This window comes from Podarcis pityusensis (genome assembly GCF_964106645.2).
Source record: "Podarcis pityusensis genome assembly, chromosome: 1".
NCBI classification, from domain to species: domain Eukaryota; kingdom Metazoa; phylum Chordata; class Lepidosauria; order Squamata; family Lacertidae; genus Podarcis; species Podarcis pityusensis.
This window is the reverse complement of record NC_138028.1, coordinates 21,939,457-21,962,427: the sequence shown is the minus strand read 5'-3', so window position 1 is coordinate 21,962,427 and position 22,971 is coordinate 21,939,457. Positions and strand designations below refer to the sequence as shown.

At 41.0% G+C, this 22,971-nt stretch overlaps 1 protein-coding gene across 2 annotated transcripts in view; it reads right to left on the bottom strand.

Moving 5' to 3' along the window:
• Positions 1–22,720, bottom strand: part of BTBD7 (BTB domain containing 7) — an 80,449-nt gene extending 57,729 nt beyond the window's left edge. For both annotated transcript variants that reach the window (XR_013988480.1, XM_081013160.1), the window contains exon 1: positions 22,556–22,720. The gene's annotated coding sequence lies outside the window, so the exon portion shown is untranslated. The remainder of the gene's footprint in view (positions 1–22,555) is intronic.
• Between the last annotated feature and the right edge of the window lie 251 nt (positions 22,721–22,971).

The following is a 22,971-nucleotide window of genomic DNA, read 5'->3' as shown; positions in this document are numbered from 1 at the left end:
ATACCCTCTTTTCAGCATGAGCCATAAAGTACCTTATTTTTTTTCTTTCACTTGTCATTTAAAAACCCTAAAATCCAGCGGCAGGTCACATCTGTTTACAGGATGTCTCATCTTGCCCCTGTTCCTGTACTGCTTATGCCATCTACCATAGTTATTTCTATGGCTACTGCGTCTGCAGGAAACCTCATGACCAGGAGCTCAGATGTAGCCAGACCAGTTATTTAGAGCTGTGTACACATTCGGGCCTAAGAACTCTCTTCAGGCTCAGAAGGCAATGCAGGTACATAACAACGGCTGCTGAGGCTAGCATGCAGTACAAAAGCTCTGACATGGCTAGTGTGAGTATAAATACTAGGTGCATTGGCTTCTGCCCATTTCCTAGTTGGTAAGATCAGTACTTTATGCCTGTTGGACTTTAGACTCACCCTCAATCCTTCATCCTACCTCCAGCAACTGATCTCAGGGCTCAGGTCCTGGTCAGGCAGCCCTCTACCCTAGCCTGGCTCACAGCCAGACCTCCCATTAGGTAGAATGAGATTCTTGCTTCAGGCTGCTGATTTTGGGTGTCATGAAAGGGCATTGTTTAATCTATTGATGTTCTATTTTTACTGCCAGAGAGAGAGAGGTGCTTCTGGGATTTTTTTTACCTGAAATGCCAAAGTAGCTTGACCAGCCTTGGTTGGGCACTATGCACCTTGACTGGAGGTACTATGCACCTTGAGGACATCATTTACTGCTCCATTGTAGGCAGAAATATGTATTGAACCACCCCTGCCAGGCTCTGTGAATACATGGGAGGCTATAGCATCAGTTGGCATGGAGACGTACAAAAGATGTTTAGTTTTAGTTTTAACTAGCGTTTAGTTTTAACTTACAACTAAAGTCACTGTTGTAACCTCTATTTCATGCAGGTGGAAATTCCTTTTGCCATTTTGAAAAGATAGTGGTTTTTTTCTCTTGCTAAATAAAGAATAGGAGTTCCCCGATTAAACATGGTTAGTTTGAGAAAAACTCCCAAGCTAATGACTCAACTATGCTCTTGTCCCTTCTCTGGATGGAAGAAATCAACACAGTCAGTTAGCATTATCACCGCTACAGTCTGAATACTTTAAAAAGGAGCAAAGGTGAAAGGCTACTCAACTCAATGTTCTTCTTACAAGGACCTCTTATGTGTGCCGGATGAGCTGATCCCCTCCCCCTTGCACAGTTATTTCAATGGTGATAAAAGACCCGTGAAAAAACACACTGATAACTGCCTTGCGAGATCAAGGTCCATTTAGCCCAGTCACTAAACAATGTTAATATACCAGAGTGAATTCGTCACTGTCACATTAGCAATAGCTACGATTCCTGTGGAAATTAGGAAAATATGTCCATGACCAAAGCTATTCACTAACCAGTCCCTGATGTTATATAGAAGCGCTATAACAATATACAGAAAGCTTGCCTTAAAGTGGCTACTCACTAATGTAGTGAGCAATTCTTCAAAGAAACTCGCCAGACACACAGCTTAGGCTCTCTCTTGACTAGGGATTCACTTTGTCACCCCATGCTATGATAAGGGTGACAAGAGGATATAGCCGCCCTTTCTAAGCCGCCCTTTCTATATTGAAGCTGCAGACCAAGCAGGAATCACCCATACTGTTACGCTGAGGTTTTTTGGTGGGGGCTCAATACAACAAAGACGATCTGCATCCCTCCCCAGCTTCAAGTTAGAGATGTGGATTGTGCTGGCCATTTTGGCAGCCAGCAGCTTATCACCCCTCAAGCAAGATCCTGCCTTTCTCTCTGCAATACCCTTGGCTGGCCAGCAGGAACACAAGCTCACGCTGCCCTCCCTCAGTTCATGGACTAAGCTAAGGCAGGAAGCTAATGGCCATTTATTTGGGAGTAAGCCCCATTGAACACAGTGTGGCTTAGGTTCAAGATGAGCATCTTGGCTCAACTGTTAAGGCCAGCCAGAATTTGTGTAACCCAGCTTTTGACATACAGTACTATAAATGGAGATAAACACCAAAAATTGCATCTGCCTAACTGTAAAGTTGCCTTCAGCCCCAGTTCCAAAATCCCTGCTCCAAAGTTATCATTTATCACACATCAACACTGGAAAAATGAAATGTGCTTGATCACCTAGAAATGCAACAGTAGCACACAGGAATTTTGACCATTTACTCAATTCTATGTGCAGTGTAATGCCGGCAGCATAAAAAATTTTTCCAAGGAGTACTGAAGCCAAGGAATCTGAAATATTTCTCGAGCCCTAGCATCCATGTTTAAAAGTTATCCTCCTTCCGTTCTTCAGTTTGGGGAAGAACATAAAACCACAGCTAGTACCTTTCCATTGATTTCCAAGATGATGGTTATATACCCAACATTTTAGCTCACTTGTACTGCTAACTGAAACATGAGGAAGTGCCAATTCCTCCCAAACAAATACAATACTCAGCACATAACAAATGTACATGATTCGTGCCACAATAAATATGCAAATTACTCTCCCACAAATTTTTAACAGCTTTTCGGTGTGGTACTTAAAAAAAATTAGTTGCATGCAAAACAGTAGAAATCTCTATTTGGGGAAGATGAATTTAAATAAGAAAGACAAACTGTAATATGTTAGCACCTAGGTCTGCAATACAGCAAACATCTCAGGTTCCCACCATTCCACAACTTTAGAATGTCTAAGGAAACTGGCAATAATCTGAGGCATCTGGGCTTATAGCCAGGAGTCCCCAGCCTAATAAAAGCTCTGTGTACAACTGGGCTTTGGGTAACAGCCATGCTTTTGTATACAAGTTTCCTCTCAACACCAGCATTTTCATACTATTTTCCACTAGGACTTCAAAGTGATTAAATGACAAGGTGCAAAACAAAAAATGAATATTGTGCAGCCAAATACTTCAAACTTCTGTTTCTTCCAAAAATGGGTATTCTCAGAAGAATAATGAAACAGCCAAATCTTCAGAGTATGCAAAGCCTGTTAATGTGTGAACTAACATTATTTAGACAGATTGGCTTTTAATGTTATAATAATGTGAGAGTCAAAAAGGGGGAGAGGGAAAAGTAATCCAGATGCACTACACTAGATCGTAAATTGCAAAACTTTTTCCTGTTATTAACTTGTTTTGAGAAATTACAAAACAAAAAAACAAGCACTGTGTTCTTCTAGCAGATTATATCCATTATAATAGCTCTGCAAACCCTACATTTCCCCATACACATACACGGCTTTGCTTGTTGCTGTGTACATATAACACAACACAAATTGGCCAATACAGGGGTGGTCACAGTAGGGTAAAGCCCAATAGGACAAGACCCTAGGACAAGGGTCAGATCTACCATTATTACATGGTTCAGAGCTTGGAGAAAAAAGCTGCAAGTGCATTGCAGATGGCCACCAACTTGGATGCCTTTAAGAGAGGATTAGCCAAAACTCAAGGACAAGGAAATCAAGACCTCCTCGTCATCACAATGGCTATGCTTTACCTCCAATATCAGAGGCAGTGTGCCTCTAAATACTAGTTGCTGGGAATCACGGGTGGGCAGAATGCTGTTGTGCTTGGGGGATTCCCAGAGGCAGCTGGTTGGCCACTGTGAGAACAGGATGCTGGACTAGATGGGTCACTGGACTGATCCAGCAGGGCTTTTCTTACGTTCTTACTGTTCACACTCTCATACAATAGACCTGAGACATATGTTCCCAAACGGTTGATGACTACTGTGGTATAACTTTAGCTTATAGTGGTTGTTTTGAACTGATGCCACTAGTCTCTGTCCTCACTTAAGTTGGGAATTGATTTGTGCCTCCACACTCCAAATTCTGTTCCGTTCATCTAGTGGAGGGAATAATTTGTCCCCCAACTGCTTATAATAAATTAAGATCTGTTTTTCCAGCTGCCTAGATATTTCAAGATTGCCCAGAGATGGTATATCTGAATATATGGCCAAATGCAGCAGAGTAACAATCTAAAATTATATTTTAATAATCTCCAATGTCACAAGCACCTTCTGGAGAGCCAAGTGCCTCACATCTTTCCTAGCCCAAATTTTTCCAAGTAAAAAACTAACTGATTTTAAAGCCCTGAATTGGTGCTGTCTAGTGAGGATATGGATGCAATTTATGGTTGCCAGTTAAGCTTTTTTGTTCAACTTTTGTTGAATACTGCCTGTATAGTACATTCAACAAGATGAGTAAAACCAAGATCAGTGTAAACTAAGTGAAAGATTGTATTTTTCTAGTTTGACTAAACTAGAAAAAGCTGGATAAGAAGTGGATAAGAAGCTTGGGGAATAATCAGGTGCATTCATTCCCCCTTGGAACTCAAACCATCTCTGTAGTCTCAGAAAATTTCCTGTCCCTCCATTCCACTAAAGCTCAGCTGACATTTACAAGATTCACATTTCTGGAAGCAAAGTAGAAGCTAGGGCATGACACACACTGGAGTGAATAAGAATACTAGGGGCTAATGTGCCTCAAAGTCTACTCAACTATGTGAATTTTTATTTTCTGGCATCCACTTTAATTCTTTAAAGTTAGAAAATGCATGAACTAAGTGAATTATTAGTGTGATTGAAGAGACAGTGATTTCTTATTTTTTCTATAAGATAAAACAGCACCAACCTCTTCTTCCTTGCAAGACCAGCCAAAAGGCATCTTTACCTTTTATAACTTTGTTCCAATTACATGCATGACTACATGTGCTCTGCCAACTTTCCATGTCAGAGAAAATTATCTGTCTCAAAGATTAAATGTCATTAAGTCTGTATATGGTATATAAGATCTATGCAAAGGAATTTTAGTTTCACTGAGCCAATATTTATTTCTATAGCACCCCATCTATATTTCTATGGCACTCCATCTATGCTTCTTTTGCAGAAATATCTTTAGCATAAACACACCGATTTGTAAACGGGTTGACAAACAGCAGTACAATGGGTAAATATTTCTTAAACGAACCCATTCCCCACAAGCAAACAATTTTAACACTTCATTAATGCTAGAGTGAGGCAACACACACACACATACACACACACACACACACACACACACCCTCTGTACACCCTACTAAAAAGTCAATGAAATGAATCTTAGTACCTTTTCTACTGTTTCATGTCACACAATGCCTACAGTATACAACCCAAGTTTCCTTAAGTAGAGGGTGCCATTTCTCTGCTTAAAAATCTAAATGTTCCTGAAATTTGTCCTATGCAAATCCTGTATGTGGGTGCCAATGCATTCTTGTATTTATCTCCATTATGTGATCTTTCACTTTTCAGCCCTCCAAATATCATTTTTTATTACCCATTAACACTTAAAGACAGGGGATCCTATTTACAACCCAGTTCTCTATCCCCCCCCCCCATTGTCTTTACTAGACAATATGGAGCAGAGTTCCATTCAGATACTACATTTCTTCAAGTTGCTTTTCTGGAACTAAACACATGGAATCCTTGGCAGAGTGATAGTGTTCATGCAGTGTTTCCTGGATATCCATAGACACTGGCCTCTCGTAGTTAATTTTAACTATGTTTGAAGATTGCTTAAACTAAAGATTCCTTCACAAATTTTAACTTTTACAGAAACTGCATGGCTCACAACATATGTGAACACACTGCAAAACTGGCAATCAGATCATAGTTTGCCTTTATTTATTCTCTAACCACATAACAAACTCCTGCAACCAGAATGCAGGATTCACGGAAAGTGCAAGTCTAGAGTTGGTTACTCACTTAGCATTTTAAGCTTCTAAGACTATTATTTCCTTTTTATAATTATTTATATATTTATCTACCACTTACTACCAAGATGGTCACAAAGTGGCTTTCAAAAATAAATATACACACAGAAATTGAAAAACCATGTAGAAGCATGGTAAGCATGGGGGGGGGGGGAGGGGGAGAGCTCCTTTCAAAGTTTATCACTTGCACCAAAAAGGGGTTGCAAGAATTACCAAATGCTAATTCAATACTGCGAAGCTGCAAATGTGCTGAGATGAGAAATCATGTTTTTAAAAGTTTAAAATGCCACAGTTTACACATTACCTAGCACATTGACCCTGTAATGGTATACGTTATATGATTTCCCCATACTCATTTTCTATAGGTTGGACATTTATATCTGTTGTTTAAGAATGGTCAATGTCCTGAGAAGATGTAGCTCAAGAATGTCTGGAGGTCCAGAGGTTCCCTGCACATGCACCACAGTGTTTTGTTGCATTTGAATTGCTCATCAGCTATCAAAGATAATCTTGGCCTAGTTTTAAAAGCCTGTATGACAACAAATGACATCATTGTTATATACTAGTAAGTGATTCAGTACTCAAGTACCCATGACTGCAGAACAAATGTCCAACACACCACTTTAAAAAGGAAACCATATTTACAATCAATGTTATAAGAAACTAAAGGAATTCACTGATCAAGAAAAACGAATTACCTAGCAGTTCCATCTTCTACATGTCTACTTAAGCTCCACTGAGTTGCATGGGGCTTACATATAAATAAGGTGCATAGAATTGCAGCCAAAGAGTAATTTTACCCATTGAGAATTCAACTCGGGATATTTGTTTAATTTCTTGGTCCACCAAGAGGAAATTATATCTTTCAATTTGCATCAGGTGGCCCTCCCTGTAATTCTGAAATGAACCTTAGCTTGAAGGAAAAAATATACTTGGGAAAATAAACCTCAAATGAAAATGATTTATGAATTAGCATACAAATGGATCTACTTTCCATTTAAGTAAAACTATATGCTTCACACTAATATTGTGATGGCATAGTTCACAAAATATTTCCTTCCAAATCTCAAAATTCCAGAACTGATGCAACCAAAATTACAGCCCTTTATGTCCCACTTATTTTGATGGTAAGGTTAGAAACAGTAAGCATAGCTGATTTTGACTGATTTGTGGCTAATCCACTGAAGTCTGTGCATATGGCTCTTTACAGACCACTGGTCACCAGTGGGAAATAAGAGACATTTCTACCATTTGCAGAGGATTATCTGGCTTGTCTTTTGCAGTGCTACTGTGATCTTTAAATAGATAAACTTTGTTTCAATTGAACAGTGTGGACACTTGATCACCAGCTAAGCTTCCCAGTTCTGCTTATCTTCTCAGAGTGTTCAAGTCACTTTCCTACTCTAGTTTTCTTCCATCCTGTGAAATGAAAACAATTCCTAGTCCATGTAGGAAGCACAGCTGTATACTTGAACAGCTCAAATACAAAGTCATCTCAACTGTCTTCCTTGCGTAGCCAATGAATTTAGGCTTGGGAGCTAAACTCTTCAAAATAAACACCTAGAAACTGACCACTTTGTGCATTCTATCACTGCAAAACAATATTTCTCAAGCTGTCAAGGAGACCTCTTTAGAAACAGCAAGGTGGAAATTGATTTACAAGTCGTACTTGAAAAAAGACTATAAACAGTCAAGGTTCAGGATTTCCAAAAATGTGGGTCACAACAACACAACACAGTAATTGTGATTCTGCAAATGTTGTGAGACAAATATTCTCAGGGGTGCATTCAACACTGGTCAAATTCAGAGTGGACCCATTAAAATTAATAGGTATGGCTAACTTAAGTACATTAATTTCAGTGGGTCTGCTCTGAGTTTGACTAACGCTGGATACAACTCACAAGACTAGACATGAGGTGGCATTTTGAAAGGTGTGGCAGATTAGGAATTGTGCTGTCTTGCAAGTTGGAACCAGGCAACTACCGTATTTTTTGCACCATAACACTCACTTTTTCCTCCTAAAAAGTAAGGGGAAATGTCTGTGTGTGTTATGGAGGGAATGCCTAGGGGTGGCATGCCTACAGATTTTCCTCCTCTAAAAACTACGTGCGTATTATGGTCGGGTGCGTGTTATAGAACGAAAAATACGGTATATTCCATGAGGTTTGTAGGCTGGCATTGATGGAAGAAAGAGCAAGATCAATCTCATCCAACATTCATTTTCCAAAGGTTCTGGGAGTTCACAAATGTAAGGATAAAGGCGATCACTCTCTCCTGTGGCTCCCAGCAACACTTTATCACCAAAACAAACTTGAGCCTAGAGAGCTCAGTTCGTTAGAGTGTGGTGCTGATAATGCCAAGGTTGCAGGTTCGATCCCTATATGGGACAGCTGCATATTCCTGAATTGCAGAGAGGTTGGACTAGATGATGCTCAGGGTCCCTTCCAACTCTACAATTCGAAGGTTCTGAACATGGTACAGTGGTACCTCTGGTTGCGAACGGGATCCGTTCTGGAGACTCGTTCGCAACATGAGCAGAACACAACCCGCGTCTGCGGGTCGTGATTCGCTGATTCTGTGCATGCGCACGACATCATTTTGCACGTCTGCGCACGCGGTGAATCCCGGAAGTAATCCTTTCCAGTACTTCCAGGTCGCCGTGGGACGCAACCTGAAAACGCTCAACCTGAAGCAAACGTAACATGAGGTATGACTGTAGTTTTATTTAGCTAGCGTGGCTAACAGCTACCATTAAGCCTATCTTACACTGTTCTTTTTCTAATCCTTTTTTCAAAGCTACCACATGTTCTGCAAGTACATTCTGCACATTAATTATGTGTTCTTTCATCTGCCCTAAACTGATTTTACTGGTTGACCCCAAGATCTGTCGTCACAAGCTGGAGTAACAACTTCTTTCCTCCACAGAGGTTAAAGGAGTGCAAATCAGTCTCACTACAAAAACCATAGCCTCTTTTAGCCTTTTCTCACAATCAGTTTAAGCCCCCTCAGGACATGTGAAGTTAAGATTTCTTGGCCTAATGTATATCACTTCACACTTGCATTTAATCTCATTTGTTATTCCGTTGCCCATTCATCCACTGTGTAGAGATCCTTTTAGAGCTCTCTACAGTCTGTTTTGTGTTACACCACCTTGGCTGTCTCTTAGTGAAGACCGAGGTCATTGGACCTGAGCGACCACAGCCCTGCCCACTATGAAACCACCATTGGCAGGACTGGCAGCAACAGCAACACATTATGTTTATTAAGAAACTACTTGCTTAAGGTAATATTGTATTCTCTTGCTAATTACGCTGTTTTAAATGTGCATTCTGCACTTGACCTCCTTTGTAATGTTTTATTTTGAAACCTTAAGTGAAAATTTTAGTTTCCTAAAATACTGTAGCAAATGTATACAGGCAACAACCATTTCATGCGTGTTCGGAGCATGTGCACCTGTGCACGTGCGTATTGCTGCAACCTGGAAGTGGTGGAAATGGGAAGGTAATGGGGCAGGGCAGGCTTACATGTGCTCCGCCAATATACGCGGGGTTCAGGAAAGCATCCCCATCATTTCCTGTACTTTATATGTGACTTTCTTCTGTAATGTTTGATTCTGGATTGTTTTATTTGATATTGTAATGAAGGTTGTAAACTGCTGTGAGATTCCCCCCCCCTAAAAATATAAAGTAGTATAAAAATGAAATTATTATTATTATTAATCCTGAAAAATTTGGTAACATCTGCAAACTTGGCTGCCTCACTGCTCACCCCTGATTCCAGTTCATTTATAAATAACTTAAATAATTCAGGTCCCAATATGGATCCTTTGGGACTCCATGGTTTATTTGACTCCATTTGCTAGTCATTTTCTGGATGCCATCACATTAGTCCTTTACAGCTACAGAGATTGTATAAAGACCTATTAAATGTCAGGTTCATGAGATCTGGAGATCGGTATTTCATCTTAAAAAACACATCTTTTACAAACGTATTATGTATGGAGCGTGGGCTGCACAATGTGACACATAACAGCAACTTCCAGTTCCCAAGATACTCAAATGGGCTCCTCAGGGACTGTGATGGTTTGAAAGCTCATCTTCTTGACTTTAAAGGTACTTCCTCATAGGTATGTTAATCCTAGCTGCACCGATGCTAGAGATGAGAAACTCAGAACACCACTTTGTTTTCTCTTTTCTTCTCCTCGCTTGCCTTACTGAGATGTGCTATTAAACTAAGCTGAAACTGTAAGTATAAAAAAATATATCGCTCATTTGGAACAATGTATTGATTTAAGCGCCAGAAAGTTGCCAGGCCAAAGGCTATTTAACTTGTAGGTTAAACAGATGGGCAGAAAAAGCCAGTGAACTTCTGGCTGGACATTTAATTCTATTTTAGTTTATTCTGTTTCATTTTATTTTTATATCTTGTCCTTCATCCATAGCCACCAGAACTGGTAAGTTATCAAATTTCTGTAATCCAGGCATACATTAAAAGGCTGGCAGAGTGGGGCAGATTTTCAGATTGCATGCTCTAGCTGAGAAGGCCTAATGATGACCTATAGCTCTTTGAGCTTCCCACAAGGATGGCACTACCAGCAAGACCTCCTCAGCAGATCCAAGGTAACAAGTTGCTGGTATGGAGAGAGGTTTTTCTTATGTAAGTGGGGCACAGCTTGTTTAGAGCTATGCAAGTCAAAACTAAAACCATGAATTGGTAGCCAGTGAAAATGTTGAAGGGGCAACGTTTTATGGTCTCTCACAGCTGCATTTTGCAGTAGGGGCAACTTCCAAACAGTCTTCAAGGGCAGCCCAAAGTACAGCAAATTGCAATAATCTGAACGGAAAGTTACTACAGCGTGGATCACAATGGCCACCCTTTCCCGGTCTAGGAATAGCTGTAGCAGGTGAACCAGTCACAAATGGAAAGAAACTCTCCACCCCACTGAAGACACCTGGATCTCAAGTGACAAGGTGGAATCCAGGAGCACCATGAGATTATGGTCCTCATCTTTCAGGGGGAATTCAACCCAATTGAGAACAGATCTTGTACCTAATTCTCAGACATGGGAACCACCAGTCCACAATGCCTCCATTTTGCCAAGATTCAGCTTCAGTTTGTTGGTCCTCATGCAACCCATTATTGCTTCAGACACTGGTCTAGCAAAGGGGTCTAACCGGGTATAGTTTTGTACCTCAAAGTAGAGAGGGTTACACATAATTGCATTCCTATCTTTGCCTTGATTTTCCCTTCCCCTGCTGTTTCCCACACTCACAAAATCTAGATTAAGCCGCTGAGGCAGGACCTGTCTTTTGATCATGTTACTTAAAGAATCATGTACATTGTAGGTGCTTATAACTGACAAGGAAACAGTAAGAAGGTGCTCAGTAATCTTGTCTTAATATTGCATTTATCCAAGTTCAAAGAGCAATCTAGAAGCTATTTTCTTAATGGAATAGTGAGGAAAAACTTAACAAATAGGACATTTTCTGTTAGCATACCAAATGTCTCATTTTGTTTTGTCTTGGTATGAGCTCAGTGTACTAGCTCAGACCCTGTCACTTTGAAAAATAATTCTCAGTACAAATATGCAACTTTATAGACAAATAAAGGGCACTTTGAAGGAACAAACTCAACAGATAAGATCCCTAGACACATTAAGGACTCCCAGCCCATTAACTAAACATGGCAAATTACGATCAAACACCGTACAGTTCTACAACAATCTGTCAGAATTGTTTTAGAAGCACATAGTTGAGAGACTAGACTGTTTTGACAAAGACATCTCATTCTGTCTGTCTGCATTCTCTTTAAAGGGTTTTAAAGCAAGGAAACCAACTCCAGACCTTTAGTATATTAGGTATAAAGCCGACACTTATAAGTACTGATGTTTTCCGAAAGTCAAAAACAGAATGGCTGGAGGAGTTCCGCCAGTTCTGAAAATTATAGTTCTGTCAGCTCTGAGGACTGTAGTGACAAAGTCCTGTGACACTCACAAAAGATCTTGCAAGGGTCAGATTCTAAAGCATTTGCAGAACAATTCTACACGTCTACTCAGAAGCAAATCCCACTGAATTTAATGGTGTTTACTCCCAGGTATGCATGTTGCTAAATATTCAGTCATGATTCGTTTAGGAAAAGACATTACAAGATATAGATTACCATAATGGTGACTAAACTCTTCTCAAAGATGGGATGTTTTGGCAGCTGTCAGTAGCAACTGCAGCGGGGAGTGGGAAAGCAGGAGGGGGAAGTGACCATGCCATATGACTAGCAAAGAGACCAAAGCCAACTCAGCAATATTGCAGCCATTTTATTCAGGGTTAACTGGCCTACTGATTAAAGTAAGCTCATGTCAGCAGGCATAGCTGTGCCCATTTTGTAGAAATGCAACCTATGGCACTAGACACTTCTCACAAATGTCAGAATCTGATTCCTCTTCTCTAACATACATGATGTTTAAGACTATTCATACCTGAAAGTGGGAGGAATTTTTCAATTAAAAAAAAAAATTGTGACAATTTTAGTAGGCAAATGATTGAGGTTTTTCTTATTTCCCATCCTGTTGCCTTCACTCTTCCAATTCTACCATCACATATTCTGCGCTGGAAAATCTGTCTTTGAGCACACATGTGGCTGCTTTTCAGCAGCCATCACAACTGGACACAACCAATCAAGTAAAAACCAACATACCAAAGTATTTAAGCCACAAGCAGAGAAAAGGAACTAACAAAGCTCCATGCCCGAGATGGCTGCAGGACAGCTAGCTGCAAATGATTAAAAATGAGCAATGTAATGTGTTATTGGAAATGCATCAGTAGGTTTTCTTAACAAGACAGGAACTGGTGCTCATGTTCTACATACTGTGTAAGAAGCTTTATGGAACATCTTGGCTGCACCTACAATATGCTTGCAATAAATGCTATATAATCAGCTTGTTGACAACAGAAATATTTACATGGGATGCTTAATTTGGCAGGGGCAGTTCCTTATCGAGCTCTTTTTTCCAGTCATCTTCTCTTGACGGGAAACGTTTTCACATATGCCAATACTATAAAAAATTGCTACTTAAATGCCATTTATATCCAGGTTTTTGGCATTTGGGAGCCGAAATGTTCGAAAATGGAGCCGTTCAACAACCAAGGTTTGACTGTACTCACTTGCCATGGCAAGTGTGCTGCTGCCATTTTGCTTCCAGCCTTGGAGTTGCAGAGATATGCAGGGATCATTCTGGCAGGTATGGAATAATCCCTGCCTCTTCCGCAGCTCAAAAGTTGGGAGGAATGCTGAGAGCTCTTTAGCTACTAGGCTGCTTGGAAAACTCAAATGTACAGTCTGTGTCACCCTTGCCTGCTTTGGAGTAGAGAAAGTGGAAGATTTTTGCTAATGTGTGACTGAGGTGACTAGGCACTTAGGCAAACTCTACAACACATTTTCCCATCTCAAGTACTCACCTGAGACAGCCAAGCCAACAAGGGGAGGGGCAGCTGACCATAACTTTTAGTTTGGCACTGCTAAGGCCAGTCAAGAACTGGGGGAGACTATTTGAACATGTAGTTTGGAGGTGGGATGAAATATGAATGCAAATTGAAAACAGGAGAAGAAACCAAATACTTGTCAAATTAGGATTTTATGGCAGATTATAGTGGCTAAAAGTGGGAGATGCAAGTCAGGAAGTCCCCAGAACAAACGACCCCTCAACCAGGAACTTACTTAGGCAAAGCATTATTTCAGCATCAACTTCCCATCAGCAACATGGACAGCATACCAGTCTACCTTACAAGCCTCTTGGTGCTATACAAATGCCACATGTTTTTAAGAAGAGGTTTTTAAGCAAAGGTTGGGTGGCCATCCATCATGGATGCTTTAGTTGAGATTCCTGCATTGCAGGGAGTTGGACTAGATGACCCTCAAGTTGCCTTCCAACTCTCTACGTTATTCACAGATATGCCTTTAGAATAATATATTATTCTTATTATTCTTAATACCCTCCCATCTGGCTGGGTTTCCCTAGCCACTCTGGGAAGCTTACAACACATATAAAAATTTGTAAAACACCAGACGTTAAAAATTTCCTGATACAGAGCTGCCTTCAAAAGAATGTATATTTAAGAAATTTTTCAAAGTAGGAGAGAAGAGGCAGAGAAACAAAAGGTTCCCAGTAATTTGATACCAATGTTTAACTTCCGTGCACAACTGAGAATTTAATCATAGAGGTTTTCAGGATAGAGTTCTGTTCCTACAGCTAAAATGACATTAAATGAGTATCAAGTTTTTAATTCTGTTCTGACTGTAGATTGTGTAGTCAAGCATACATAAATATTAGTATCAAATTACTGAAAAAAAATGTGAATTGGAATGACCTGCTTCCACATTATAATTCAAAATAGTTTGTTATGTATAACTAACATCGGTTTATAAATGAAAATTCAGCTTCAGACAGAAGGCATTCAGTACCCATGACTACCAAACCCATGAAGGTGCTTCTGACAAGGTACCCAACTGGTCTTGCTCCTTGAAACTAAGCAATGTGCATGCCAGCCAGCCATGCCCTTTGGCCATTATACACTTGGTGCCTGTCTGAAGGGAATCTAGCCACAAACATCCATGTTGTCTAGGGCCCCCTATAGTCCAACACTGACTGCATGTCACCTGCGTCAAGGCTGATGCCTACAGAACAAGACTAGTTCATACTGAACAAATGAAGAGGACTGATGTGTTTTCAAGTTCACAATTATTATTATTTTGATCATGTGTGTTTAATACGATGCTGAAGCCATGAGGTCCAGATAATTTTTAGCACTTTTGGCTGTAAACGCCGTTCCCTCCAAGGGAAAAAGCAGCATCCTTTTACATGGGTTTTCTACTTCTGGGCAGATAGCTAATAAGACATAACACACTTTACCATTATTCTGTATAGGCACAAATTTCTCCTGCGCTTTGGCAAACAATATTTTTCATGCACTGAAGATGTATGTAGGATGGGTTCTTTGTATTATGGCCCATAGTGGTAAAACTGCTGTTCCACCAATCTAAGTTTGGAAGTTAATTGTTTGAAAAGTGTTGAAGTTTTTAAAAGATGTCCACAATTAACTACTCTAAATTATCTAGTTAATTAAGACACAAGTCACACAGTTAGAAAGTACAATTCACATTAAAAATGTATTAGATAACAGCCCATGCAGATCAAGAATCACTTCTGTTATTTGTAATCAAAAGCCCATATCTCCTAGAAACACAGGAAGCTGCTTTATACCAGGTCAAACTATTGATCTGTCTGGCCCAGCATTGTCTGCTCACTTACAGTAGCTCCCTAGAGTCTTAGGAAAGGAGAGAGGACTTTTCCATCACCTATTTCAACTGGCTTTAACTTATTGTCTGAGTAAAAAAGGAACAAAACAAAGAGAAGCTTATCTGTGAAGCTCAGAAATCTAAACAAAAATCCCAGTAGTTGGAAAAGTTATAGTAAATACATGTTGGGATGTTTTAACCGTTGCCCAATTTTATAAAGGAAACTGCCTTCATAACCATTTGCTGAAAATAGCATATAAATATTCTAAATAAAACAGTGCAATAGTGTCATGATTTTAAATTCAACTCATGTATCTGAGAATGTGATTCACTTGGTTGTAATCCAATGAAGTTGCCCTATTAGTGCAATGCCTTCAATTTGCAGAACAGAACATCCCCTCTGTCTCCTTTTCTTGTTACTCTCCCAATGTGCTATAGAGGATTGGGGGAACCCTCAGAACAGAACTGGTGGAGGGGAGCGAGGGAAAGTTTCTTTGGGCAAGCAGAAGTCCATGCACCAACAGGGCAACTTCACTGGATACAACCCAATCTTTTGAACATTTGAATTTGGCAGTGCCAAGTCTTTTATTCATTCCAACTGATTAATGCTGGGCCACAGCTTTCAGTAAAATTAACAGACATGCAATATTATTTGAAGTGCTGAAAAATATATTTAAAAGGAAAAATTTGCTGAATTATACCTGACTTGAGGCAAGGTTCCAATATGCAAGCTTGGCGAAAAGTGAACTTTCACTTCTCAAGCGTATGTAATTATCAGCTGACATTTATAGTAATTGAACCTTCCTAAAACATTAATTTTAGCTCAACTAGTTTGATTATATTTCAGTCAACTGAAATTAATAGCTGTTTTTAGAAACATCTAAAGATCTGCCACTTCTACTGTCATACCAAAAAGAACACAAACCTAGCCAGACATGCAACATGTCCATCATCATGGGTTGTATACTTCTACTTGTGCAATGCCTGGCACCATATTGTTCCCAATCTCACCTATCTACTGTGACACCCCCTTCCAAGAGACATTCCTGAGGAATTGGGGGGGGGGGCGCTCCAGTACAGAAGGTAAGGTGACTGGCAAAAGCTGAGTGCCCTACCTTCCAAGAGGACAAACGGAAAACCACCAACCTTATGCGACTAAATTAAGCTCTTCCAAAACGGGTAAATACAAAAATTGGTATTTAATTACAGTGGTACCTCAGGTTACATGCACTTCAGGTTACATACGCTTCAGGTTACAGACTCCGCTAACCCAGAAATAGTGCTTCAGGTTAAGAACTTTGCTTCAGGATGAGAACAGAAATCGTGCTTTGGCGGCGCGGCGGCAACAGGAGGCCCCATTAGCTAAAGTGGTGTTTCAGGTTAAGAACAGTTTCAGGTTAAGATCGGACCTCAGGAACGAATTAAGTACTTAACCTGAGGTACCACTGTACTCATATCACAGTACAAGAGCAGATTCATTTTTATTATTTTTATAGTACATGCTACTTTACAAAACAAAAGGACTGCCCTCTACCCTGAATAGCTGACAAGACAACTTTTGACAGCAAAAGGATAGGAATATGAGACATCATCATCATCATCATCATATTATTATTATTATTATTATTATTATTATTATTATTATTTCCTGCCTTTTTCCCTGATGGCACTCTAGGCAATTTACAGAACCACTACAGTTTCAGATGGTGGTGAAAAGGGCTGTAGCCAAACATTTAACAGAAACGGTGAATTTTAAGACAGGTACTAAAGGAAGAGCGGTGACAAAAGTGACATGGAAAGGTGGACCAGGCAAGAGGGAAAATAACAGAGGACAGAGTCCCTTAAAAGGACAGAAGAATCTGCAAAGGCAGAACCTGAAGGGAACAGGATAGGAAATAAGAACAAAGAGCTAGGGTGGGGCAGTAAGTGCAGAGCCTTAAAGGTAAGGCAAAAGAAATTGTTTTGGATTCAGAATAAGACCTGTACAGGGATTTGAGCAGGGGTATTACACATTGTTTGCAATGTAGTGCACACCCTGAGTACATTTTCAAGTAGAAAGGTAGAAAAGAAAATATTTAAATAAACAAGGTAGCTCAAAATGGTCTCAACAGTGAGAATGGTAAATAACCTGGACAGCAGAATCTCAAATAGAGGTGAGAAATATGATAAAGGAATACCAGAAAAGGTTTTCCAGCAGTCAAGGTGAGAAACAACCAGAGCCAGGACCAGAGATTCAACAAAGGGAACAAAAAGCAAGTTGTCGATATCTGTTGTGCTGTACAGGGGGAAGAGACACGATTCAGTAACAGACTGATTATCAGGAGCAAAAGCCATGTATTTGGGTCTGGATAGGATTGATGCCAATGCATAGAGAAGAAAGGAAAGCTTAGGAAGCCTGGGTGAGCTGTTTGAGATAGTGATGGAACACCTAGGGAGGGACAGATAATAACAGCTGGAGATAAAGAATTGGATACCTGGAGAGGTATAACTGGGTGTCAACACACAGGTAATACAGAAAAACTATATTTTGTTTTGTGTTAACCAGGGGTGGGAAACTGGATCTGACTGGAAGAATATAGTCAATCCTCTGTGGGCCACCATGACAGGTAGGAGGATATTTTTGTTGAATTGATTTTTGTTCCAAGAGCTTGTATATGTGTATTTTATTCTGTTTTCATCATATATACTGCTTTAATGAAGTGGTCTGATAATGATGATGATGATGATAATGATAATGATAATGATAATAATAATAATAATAATAACAACATCCAAGGCCTGTCAGACATAATTAGGCCTATAGGCAAAGTATTCCCCACCATTGGTGTGGACAGAGCTGCAAGAGTCCAGGAGTAAAATGCTGATGAAACCCAACCAGGAGTAAGCAAGGTGTTGTATCACCAGTGCTGTACCTATCCACCATCAAAAAGAAGACAAAGACAGATTAAAAAATCTTAATATAGAGCTCATCAAGGTAAACCAGAATAATTATTAATATATAGGTGACTCCTTGTCAGATCTTCCACAGTCACAAACTTGCATGTGTACACTTAAAAAACAAAGGGTGAATACTACAAATACATCATATACCATAGATAGTTCAGTTGGTTTGAGCATGGTGCTGATAAGGTTGCAGGTTCGATGCCAGTATGGGATGACTGCATAGCCCTGCATTGCAGGGGGTTGGACTAGATGATCCTCAGGGTCCCTTCCAACTCTACAATTCTGTGATTCTGTAAGATCAACTCAACAAGGAAACAATATTGTGCCCTCAAGAGGATACTGCAGCCACTTTGTGGCAAAACTTAGCACATATTATGCTGTGGAAAACTGTATTTCAGCTTAACCTATACCCCAGAGAGGTTGAGAGAAGGAGAAGAATTTTTTAAGCATTTTGTGCACCAAAAAGAATACTAAAATAATAGAAGCGAACAGAAATGAATCTAAACTTTGCACTTCCATACCATTAGCCAAGCAAATGATCACTTACAATGTTCTGAATTACATCATGTGAAAATCAGTGAGATCAACGCTTCAATCAAGTTATCAGAAATGCTATTCACAACAGGCTCAGAGCTCGTGTCCCCCCCTGCCCCACCACTTGCAAGAGCAATGGTTTTGCACTTGGCTAGGGCAGTGGTGGGGAACCTGTAGCCTACAGGCCTCACATAACCTCTGGGAATATAATCCTGAGGGAAAATAAGTGTTTTCAAATAAATGTCTAGCCCTCATAATTGCAGAGGAAAAGTTAGTAATATACAATGCATAATTTGCTGATGCAATCTGCCACACTGAACTAGTTTCCCATCCCTGTTGTACCACGCAGCCTTGCAAGAAGTGGTTGGGAAGACATACGGATGTACTCCTCTGTTGTCCCATCACAGTTTACACAATCATTTAAATGGTGTTTGTGTCGGTTAGAGAAGCCTATTACTACTCTTCTAGGTTTTTTAAAAAGCTTTACCCAGAGGTAATGCCAGGACAGGTCTGGTAAAGAGAGTTCCATGTGAGCACGTATTTACTCCTCTCTCACCTCCCCTACTACTAGTTTTCTCTAACTGTAGGAACACGAGAGCCTGCTGAATCAAACCAGGGGTCCAGCATCCAGTTCTCACAGTGGCCAACAAGATTCCTATAGGAAGCCTGCAAGCCGGATCTGAATGCAACAGCAGTCTGTCCTTCTACAGGTTAACCTGACATGCTAATTGGCAAACTATGGTTAATGTTAACCATAGTTTGCCAAATGCAAACCTCTTTCAAATAGTAACTTCAAACTGTGCTTCGGAGGCAAGCTATAACCATTGTTTGGCAATTCGTAACAACAAGAGACTGAGAGGAGATATGATAGCCATCTTAAAATATCTCAAGGGCTGTCACATGGAAGATGAAGCAAGCTTGTTTTCTCCTACTCTGGGGGGTATGACTCGACCCAATGGCTTCAAGTTACAAGAAGGGAAATTCTGACTAAACATCAGGAAAAACTTTCTGATAGTAAGAGCTTTTCCACAGTGGAATGGTCTTCCCTGGGGAAGTTGTGGAATCTCCTTCATTGGAGGTCTTTAAGCAGAGGTTGGATGGTCATCTGTCATGGATTTGCAGTGCAGGGGGTTCGACTAGATGACCCTTGGGGTCCCTTCCAACTCTATGATTCTATGAAATCAGGGATGAAGGAGCATAAAGAGCTATAAGAGTATTTCCTAAACCGTGCAAAAGCACTATCTCTGAACGGAGTTGATATGCTGAGTTTGTTAAAAAGCTCTTTGGACACACTTTTCTCAATGTATAGTTTACTATCAGAAATAATTTCATGGCAACAAATTCCTACCTAGGAAACAAATGTGATTTGATTTAACAAACAAGAACTTGATTAGTAGAAAAAGAGTTACTAGATCTTAAAAAAAATTATCTACCATGTAAAATGCACTCAATTACTGTTACACAGAAGGTGAGAGAATTAATTAACATTTGCAGAGAGCTACCACATCATCAATAAATACCGTATATCAAACCTCTAATATAAAAAACACCTTAAATCAAACTATATCTAGGGAGCACAGACAAAGTGGCCACTAATAAATGCAGACTACAAAGGGAGCAAGAATTACAGCAACACAAAGCACAGCTGCTTCCACTGAATGAAATATTTTAACTACTTCCAATAAATGACAATGGAAAATGCTACTGGTAATTGTGTTATCCACTACACACCCAGGAAAAAAATCATGCTGCAGCAAAATTTATCCAGTACAAGAGAAATGAACTGTATCATCATCATTCTATTCCAAAAGGTGTTTATATCTGCAGTCTGCATCTATAAGCCTTCCTGGCTTTTCTGGATGCTAACAGCATAATAGCCCGCTTTTCTGTATTGCCTTTCATGCTTGAGAATCTCAAGAGTCTACAGAGAGTCTGCCTCAGATACGGATGAGAAACTTTGCGCAAAATGAGAAAAGTCACCCTAGAACCTTGATTCAAGGAAGAAAAAATTATTATGTGATCACAGAACAAGAAAGCTCTATAGACAAAGATAGGATTAATCCAGTGACATAAGTGTACTACAGTGTGACCTCTGTGAAAAATTAGCTAATCCAAGAGATCCTGAAACAATTGAAATTGTAGCACTAGAGCTTCATATATACTGCACCTCACCAGTGAGAGAATAGTAAAAAAACATAGAAATAAATAAATAAATAAATAAAAAAGTCAGTCTCTATAAGGCCCTCTCAAGCATCAATAGGGTAGGGGACTTCAGTTTTGTAGTGCTTCTGAAGTCCGCAACAGGCAGAAAAGCTTTAAGTAAGATTCTCTCTCTACACTACACTTTGGACTGTAATTGCTTACTACATGGTACATACTAAATGATTTCTAATCACTGAACTCAGCAGTTCCTCTCCATGGTGTGGTGTATTGATTCAATCTCTATCCCAACTTTTAATTAGTGATGGCCAAGTCTGGTAACAAACAAAAAAACCTAACAAATACTGCACAAAGTAAGGGATCAACAACTTCCATATCCATTCCAAACTCCACCAGCAATTTTCAGATAAACTCTAACTATCCTACCAGTCTTTGCACTGCCATCTAAACTTCCTCAGTTCAGATGTTGGCCTCCCTGGAGAGAGAATACCCAAGCTGTGATGTGAAATGGTTGTTATTACCACAAAGCTGTTAAGCAAGACCATTATTGTACCATACACAAGCAAAACTAATGAGGTGTCATCTAGAAGAAACACAATTACCTCTGTCAGGGAGGTTAAAAGAATAAACTCGCTCCAAGTAAACACTGAGCTGTCTACTTTTTTTTTTTTTTTTTTTTTTACAATTTATCACTCATTTTCACAACTCTAAAAAGCAAACCTGAACTGAGAAATAATGAGTTGCTTAATGCTTCTGAGCTTAAATCCACAGGAAAGAGAACAAATGAATAGAAAGGGGGGGGTTGCATTTTGGATACACACATCCAGAACACACAAATCACACTCGGAATCTTCCATGCCAGTTCTTTGCAGACTTACAGCACAATCATGTCTGTGTTTATTCAGAAATAAATCCCACTACGTTCAATAGAGCTTAGTCCAATGTGCCTGTGTTAAGGCTACAGACTTCTTCAGACAGACGAAAGAATGCAAGCGGGCGCAGGATCTTCCTGTGCTGCGATGTTATTATGGAAGGCCCACTACAAATCATATCCTTTTGGGAAGAGCTCTCTGCTTTGGCACTTCGGTGGCAACTTAAAAGAGTAAGGAAGAAGAGCCTGTGCAAGTACAAAGAAGAGAGACAAAACTTGGACCCAGGTCCACATTCGAACACTATGAAACCCGAATTATTGCAAAGGATACCGAAAAGGGGAAAGTTGTGGAGGGGTGGGGGGAAGAGGGAGAGAGAGAAAGAGAAAGAAAGAAAGAAAGAAAGAAAGAATTAGCATACCAAACCTTAGTTTAGGATGTCAAATGCTCAGGACCCATCTCCCTTAAAAAAAAGTAAGGGAGCCGGGCAAAAAAGCAAAGCCCGAGGACGTGAAAGGGAGTGGGGGGATGAGCTTGTGGGTCACCCCGGGGGATAAAGAGGCAAACGATAAAAGGGGGAAGATTCAAAGGGCGGGCGTTCGCCACAAGTGTAAAAAGAAAGAAGCTGTCAAGGAGCGCATCGCCGGGGCTCCGAAGTATGCCTGGCGAAGTAAAGTGGCCGTCGGAAGAAGAGAGGCGAGCGCTCGCCGGGAGCCTCGGGCATTTGGGGGGTCGCCTGTCTCCCCAGACCCTCGCCTGGGTTTTGAGGCAGGGAAGCACCGGGGTGGAACTCGCTGCCACCCAAACACCGGGGACAGGAGCGCAGGGGCAGGACTCCGGGAGGTGCCTAGAGGCAGCGGAGGGAGGAGGACGAGGACGGCGGCGGTGGAGCGGGGCATCCCCCACAGGGCCCGGGGAAAGGGAGGGGAGATTCGGGGGGCTACATAACAACCCCCCCTCCGCGCCATACACACGCCTCGCAAGTGCCCCTTTGGACCCCCTTCCCCTCCTCCCTGCTCTCACCGAGCGCGTCTTTCAGCTGCAGCCCGGAGCCTCCATGATTCCCGGCTGGGCTGCAGGGGCCGGCCCGCCTCAGCGGCTCTCGCTACTACCCCCTCCTCGGTCTGCTCCGGCCGCCGCCGCGGCCGCCATTTTGAGCCACAGACTCCGGCCAGACTCGTTCGGGAGGAGGAGGAGCGGGAGAGAGGGAGGGGGGAGGCGGGAGGAGCGAGCACAGAGCATGCGCAGCGTCGCCCTGGACACGTGGTGCGCTGAGGAAGGGAGGGAGGGAAGCGGCAAGGAGAAGTTGCCTGCGAAGAGGCGCTGGGTGGGTTTCCCGCGCACGTCGGAACGCAGGGAAATGCTTTACGCCGAGTCAGGCCGTTGGTTCCCCGGAGTTTGAGGCAGAGGCGGAGTCTCTCTCTCTCTCTCTCTCCCCC